The sequence below is a fragment of the Camarhynchus parvulus genome, chromosome 2, assembly GCF_901933205.1.
Source record: "Camarhynchus parvulus chromosome 2, STF_HiC, whole genome shotgun sequence".
NCBI lineage: Eukaryota > Metazoa > Chordata > Aves > Passeriformes > Thraupidae > Camarhynchus > Camarhynchus parvulus.
Window position 1 is genome coordinate 38754191 of NC_044572.1, and position 6232 is coordinate 38760422.

A 6232-nucleotide genomic window follows, 5' to 3' on the forward strand; every position below is an offset into this window, starting at 1 on the left:
GCTAACAACTGTGCCGCGCCTCAGCCTCTGGAGTGGGCAGCCAGGGCAGTCGCGGCGCTGCGCAAACACGAAGTTAAAGGGCTTGTTGATGGCACGTCCCGCATCCGGCTGGATTGTCCCGTTGTTGACTCGCATGCTTTTCCCATGGGCTTTGACCAGGCACACCCTGCTGCGAGGCTCTACCCCAAGGGTGCGGGCAGCCTCGGTGGCTGCCGGCGGCTGGCAGTCCCCTCTCTGCACGGATGCCCAGTGAGGCCTCTCCCCTTGCCCCCACATCTCTGAGCTTGGGGAACCAAGGGGTCAGGGTGTGAGAGCAGCTGACAGCTGATCCATGCAGGAGTCAGGAATGAGGTGGCTGTAACCAGCACACCGGCTCTGACAGGAAAATGAAGACTGATGGGCCTCTGGGCTACAAAACCGGGGTAAATTGGGTCTCAGAAACATGATCACCCCACCTCAGGCCAGCACAAATGCTGCTCCTTGCTCTTAGCAAGGCAAGCAGGTCTGGGAGGCTGTAGGTTTCCTGGCCTTCAGTGACGCTCAGAAGAATGTTCTCAGAAAAAAAGATGGCAGTACATCCCCACCACCCATCTCTAATTCATGAGGCAGGGAAAGCAAGGAAGAAGTACCCAGAGTCTCATTAGCAGCTATCAGCTTGAGCGAGTAAGATGGCGTCTGAAGTAACAGGCGTGAAAGCAATAGCTACTTGAAAGAATAAGATCAGTTTGTTTTTCCTTAAGGAATTACAGGAATATTAAAGCCTTCATGCAGTTATAAATCATTTAATGCAAATCATTTAATCCAAACAGAATTTTTACAGGCTCATGAGGCTCACTCATTTTGCCAAGAGTGAGTCATGTATAAATAAAATGAAACCAACAAAGAAAAGAGCTCTCATACCATGTGTATGTGGGTGATCCTTTGAAAAACTTGTAATTATTTTTTAACTCTACCACAGCCAGGAAGACAGGTTTGTAAAGCAAGAGCAAACCTTGATAGCTGTAGCCCATCCACATGTACTTCTTCCTTCACCCAGAAAGTAACACAACAGGTCCCTTGTCAGGCTACAACAGCAATGTATCAGCAGTCCCTCAGACGCCGTGATCTCAAACCCCGTTGTGTGTTGACATACTAAGGCAGCATAAGACTTTTCAAAAAAATGAAAATAATGTTAAGTGATTAATACTTAGTAAAAGATTGCAGTAGGCAGTTAATCCCCTCCCTAACTTACGGGTTAGTTAAGGACTTGAGTAAGACTTCATTCTTCACTCCCCATGTCATAAATATGTGCTGCTAAACACAGAGCGCAGCATGAGCCAGTGGGGTGGTGATGCACTGCTCTGAAATGACTAAAATGCAGGGACACAAAGCCATGTGATGGTGAGAATGGGAGCCTTAAAATGTGTCATCATCCCCATCGAATGCAACTGACACAGAATGCCATTCACTGATGGCAAGAGCAAATATTTGTGGATACTGTAGAGGTACAGCTTCTCCTATATTCTGATTCCAATTCCCTGCATCTTCTGGAATAGATATGTCAAAGTATTTTGAAATGTTCCTCTAGGCACCTACTTTGCATGAGGACAGATGCTCCTGGGTGCTCACATGACCACAGTTTCTCTTCTATCTGCTTAGGCAGAAGATGATACTTGCATATGAACTGTAAGTCCCCAGATTTTGGAAATCCAGGACCCTAAGCCCTCAGCAACTTTCACTATCAATGCCCCACCCCCCAAGTGCCTGAAACACCACTCCTGTCTGGCAGAAGGAAAGGTCCTGTTGCTCTCTTTGAGTTTCAGGGATGTGCTGTGCCCACCATGCATTCACATAAATGCTTTTCTTATGCCTGGAATAAGGGTTCAGTACAGCTGCAGGACATGTCAAAGAGCCTCTGAAACCCTGCAGTGTCTGTGCTGCCTGACCTGGAGCAGGCACTAAAGAGGGAGGGAGGAGCAGAGGGAGGCAGGGCATAGTTTGTACCAGGACAGTAATGGCAGCGTTTTCCTCCTCTCTGAGAGGCAAAGTTCAGGTCATGTACAGGCACAATTTCCCACTGCATCAGTTATGCACAGCCCGTGACTGTGTTCACAAATGCAGGAGCCAGAACTTCCCCTCAATCAAAAAGTGACCTAACACTGACCTCATCAAATGCCTGATAGCTGGTCCAGGCATGCCTAGGATGTGTCCAGCTCTGAGATGAGCTGGAAGGGAATCTGTACACCTTTCAGGGCATAAGGCTCTTGTCAATGAAACTGTGTTCCTTCTTTTGCATTTTAACACAACAACTTAGCTTGGTACCTTGGTGGATTTCAGCTTTTTATCCTTTATTGCTCTCAATTTACTTTTCCCCCTAAGTCATTTTTGTCTGGCTTTCACACCTCAGGGCTGGACAGGCAGGGGAGAGCTTTAGTTTCTTTGGGCTCTCTAAGGGTAATGGACATTGTGTGTCTCACATGAGCTACCAGATTTCCTTTTTACTGGTTGGTTTGTTTTGCTCTACAGATCTTTCATTTTAGAGTGGTTGTTTGGCACATCAGTTCTGATGCAAATGACTTTGTGTTTTTCTCAGAAGTACTACACCTCACCTGTTCCACTTTTAATTTGTTTGTACACAAGCAGGCAGAGAGCATAGGCAATGGAACATGAGCTAAGCTGAATCGCTTGACCACCTAGCACACATTATCTGGTGGATAAGGGACCCTCTAATGAAGGAGGGTCTTACAAGCCATACAGGTTTTATTTGCAATTTCCCAGGCCTCTTACTTCCTGAGTACTACAGAGCATGAGGGCATGGTGATTAAAGATGAAAACAATCACAGTAAAGCAGTTTCAAAATTACTCCAGTCTGCTGATTAAATGAAAACTTCACCTTTTGGCAGAAAAGAGAATCCAAAACATTTTGTTTTAAAAGTGTTAAAAGGAATGTGAAAATCAGGAAGCATACATGCCCCTTTTCATTTTTAGACTACCAGGAGTGAGTCAGCACAGCAGGAAAGCATCCTGTGTGAGTCCCTCTTTAAATGATGGATAAGCAGTGCTTAAACACACAACAAAACTGATGGACAGTACGTGACTGCAATGGCTTTAGATTAATTTCATTTATTATTAATGCTAACTGAGGCCAATCTTCTCTAAATTCACTTCAAAGCATTTTGGTATTAACTGAAGGTATTTGGCCAACATCCTTTAGTCTTTGTCTGGGGCAAATATCCATTTGCTGGAAAAAAAATAGAAAATAAACCAGTAGTACTATACACTCTTTCTTTTCCTCTTCATTTTCCAATTTCCAATAGAGTGTAATATATGTCTGTTTCAAGATTTCTGGGGAATATAAAAATAACCTAATGCAATAATACTTTGTTTTTGTACATAGATCCGGTTCCATCCTACCACCAGAATTCAAGGGGAACCAGAGTGGATGTGTGAGAACAGAAGAGAAATGAACGAAAATTGAGACAAATAGGAAAGAAAAATAAATAACAAGAAGGAAAGCAAAAGAGAGAGTAACAAATCTGGAGGCACACTCTAACCTCCAAAGCACAGTTCATATCCATTTTCAATCTGTCATGAAAAAACACAGCAGGGAATTTTTTTCAAGTTATGCAGGGTTGCACATGACACAGGAAATTAGTGCTCAGTCCACAAAAACGAATGAACACAGGCAAAAAAATCTGAACTGAAAGAAAACAGTAAGATTAAATTATTTTCAAAAAATTATTTTTAATATCTGTGTTTCTAAATTGCAGCAAGAAAGTATTGGAAAAAATAGGTCTCAGCTCTCCTAGACAGAAGGCAGCTTCCAGACTAAACAGGAATTTGTGTATGTTCTCCTTTTTATTGCAAAAGCTATTTTACTAAAAAAGGCTCTTTGGATTGTTATCAAAGGATGATGTGGAGGTTCAAGAAAGTTCAAAACAGATCAGACAATTTATGGTTGACAAGTCCATCAATGGCCAACAAACATGATGATGCAATCTAGTGAAATTTCTGGCTTAGGAAATTCCCATATCCTCTGACTGCCAGAAGTTAGGAAATCCTACACTTTTTCTATTTCTTCCAGTCTTTTTGCAAGCATCCTCTACTCATCAGCCAAGGGCAACTAGGCTAGATGGGCTACTGGAGTAAACAAAACCAGTAATTCATTCTTCTTATTGTCTAAACAGATCATCAAGACCATTCTTTTCCTAGTGTCATCTGTGATATTTTTTTAATGAGTCATGGCTCCAAATTTCATGATAGTGGACCTAGTTTGGATTTTCCAAAAATACGTATCAGAAGCAACTTCACATTAATAAATTAATATTAATGCAAAAAGTAGATGACAAAGGAGAGGTTTCAGTAGCTCAGATCTGTAGCTTTTCCATCATACCAAATGGGATGGTCAAGGAGCACACTAGTAAGGACAGCCCACCAGGTAAGAAGAAATAGCATTTAACTGGCCTGCAGAAAAGCCTCTAATTTCAAGTGGTTGCGGCAGCACCAAAGGCTTGCCACAGAGTTCCCTTTCAGCAGTGGACAAGGGACATCTCTGTTGAGAAGAATCAAATGAAGAGCGAACACAGCTGGGAGAGAAGGTGGAGTGGGAAGATGTGTGGAGGTCCTATTGAAACCAGATCCCTTGTCCCAAACCGCAGTGGTTTCAGTTAAAAGATTAGGGCTTGGAAAGGCTTCTTCAGTTGGAATAATTATAACTGGGTTAGTCTGAGGCAAAGCTAAAACACACTGAGGAGAGTCTTGATTTTGGAGGCCTGACAGAAGCAAGAGCTTTGCAAGTTCTCTCATTCCTAATCCAAGACCATATGGAGCTCAACTACCAGGTGGGTGGGTGCATTAATTGAGGGATCGTGCAGCTCGTCCTATTCTAAACCAACTTGTTCTTCATAAGCAACCATTACTATGGAAAAGAGAGCAAGAAACATAGACATGCTGGGAAACAACCTCCACCTCAGAGTAAAAATAACAAAATCTAGGAATTGAGATTCTGCCTTTCTACTAAGTTCAGAACAGAGAGCAGAAGCCTGCTGTCTCTACTCTGGAGAAGATTAGGTCATCTACTCATTTCAGTAAGTAAGTACATGTAAAATAATGCTCTATAATCTTCCCATTCATCCTCCATTCTTGCTGTAGTAGTATTTTGCTAAGCTTTATTTTAGCAGGCCCAACACATGCAACAAATGAGATCACTTTACCGTCTTCATCCTGAATGCATTCATAGTTGAATTTCTGGAAGATTTTGGAAATATGCACAGTGTTTTCATGGAAGTATTTTGGTTCCTAAATTCTCTTAAGAGAACTGGGACAGAAATATTACCCTGGTGCTAGCAGAAATGCTATAAACTATAATTCTATTAGTTTAGAATGGGTTGCCATTTTTTTGCCTCAAGTGTAGCACATAGTGTAGTATATGTACCTGCTCAGTGTAATATGCAATGCTGGTAGATTTTTAACAGTCATACTTCAGTAAATGCCAAATTAAACTCAATTTGCCTGAAATACAAGAGGAAAGAGTCCTCTGAGTGTGATTATGGGCTTCATGTTGCAATATTTATGTTAATAGTGTCTGCAAAAGAAGCAGTTCCTTCCCCTAAAAAACCCAATCTGTCAGGAATCCCAGAAGGTACTTTGGGGGCCAGCTTGAAAAATGTCTCTGTAGGAAGGAAGAAGAAGGAAGGAAGAGTCCCACTTCAGTCAAAACTCTGGCTTTTGAAGTGACCTTCAAGCACTGCAGCAGAGTGGCAGTGTTACCTGGTGTGCATAAAGCTTTGCAGTGGGAAGTGCCTCAGTAAAAGCTCTTGCTTGACTTCTAAAGAGTAAATATAGCAACTCATGGCATAGCTAAGCATAGCATAGCATAGCAGTGCTACACTTTTATTTAGACACCCGGTCAGCTGAAACCCAATAACATGAAGATTAAAAACTTACTTATGACCCAAATACAATAAGAAGTAGTATGGAAACACCTACACACCCAAAGGTCCTTCCTGATGTGCTCAGACCCACGGCTATGAACTCCTGGAACAAATTAGAAACTGGCACTACTGTAATAGCTGGGTATCTCATTTCTTTCAGATACATCTGAATGAGCAAAACATGAACAAACAAGCAATGGATGAGACAGATAAGTTGCTAATTCCAACATGCAGGAACCTCCTGCTTGTTAACTTATCCAGCCTAGTCAGTCCTCTGACTGTAGAAAAAACAATCCACCAAATCTATGCTTGTGTACCAG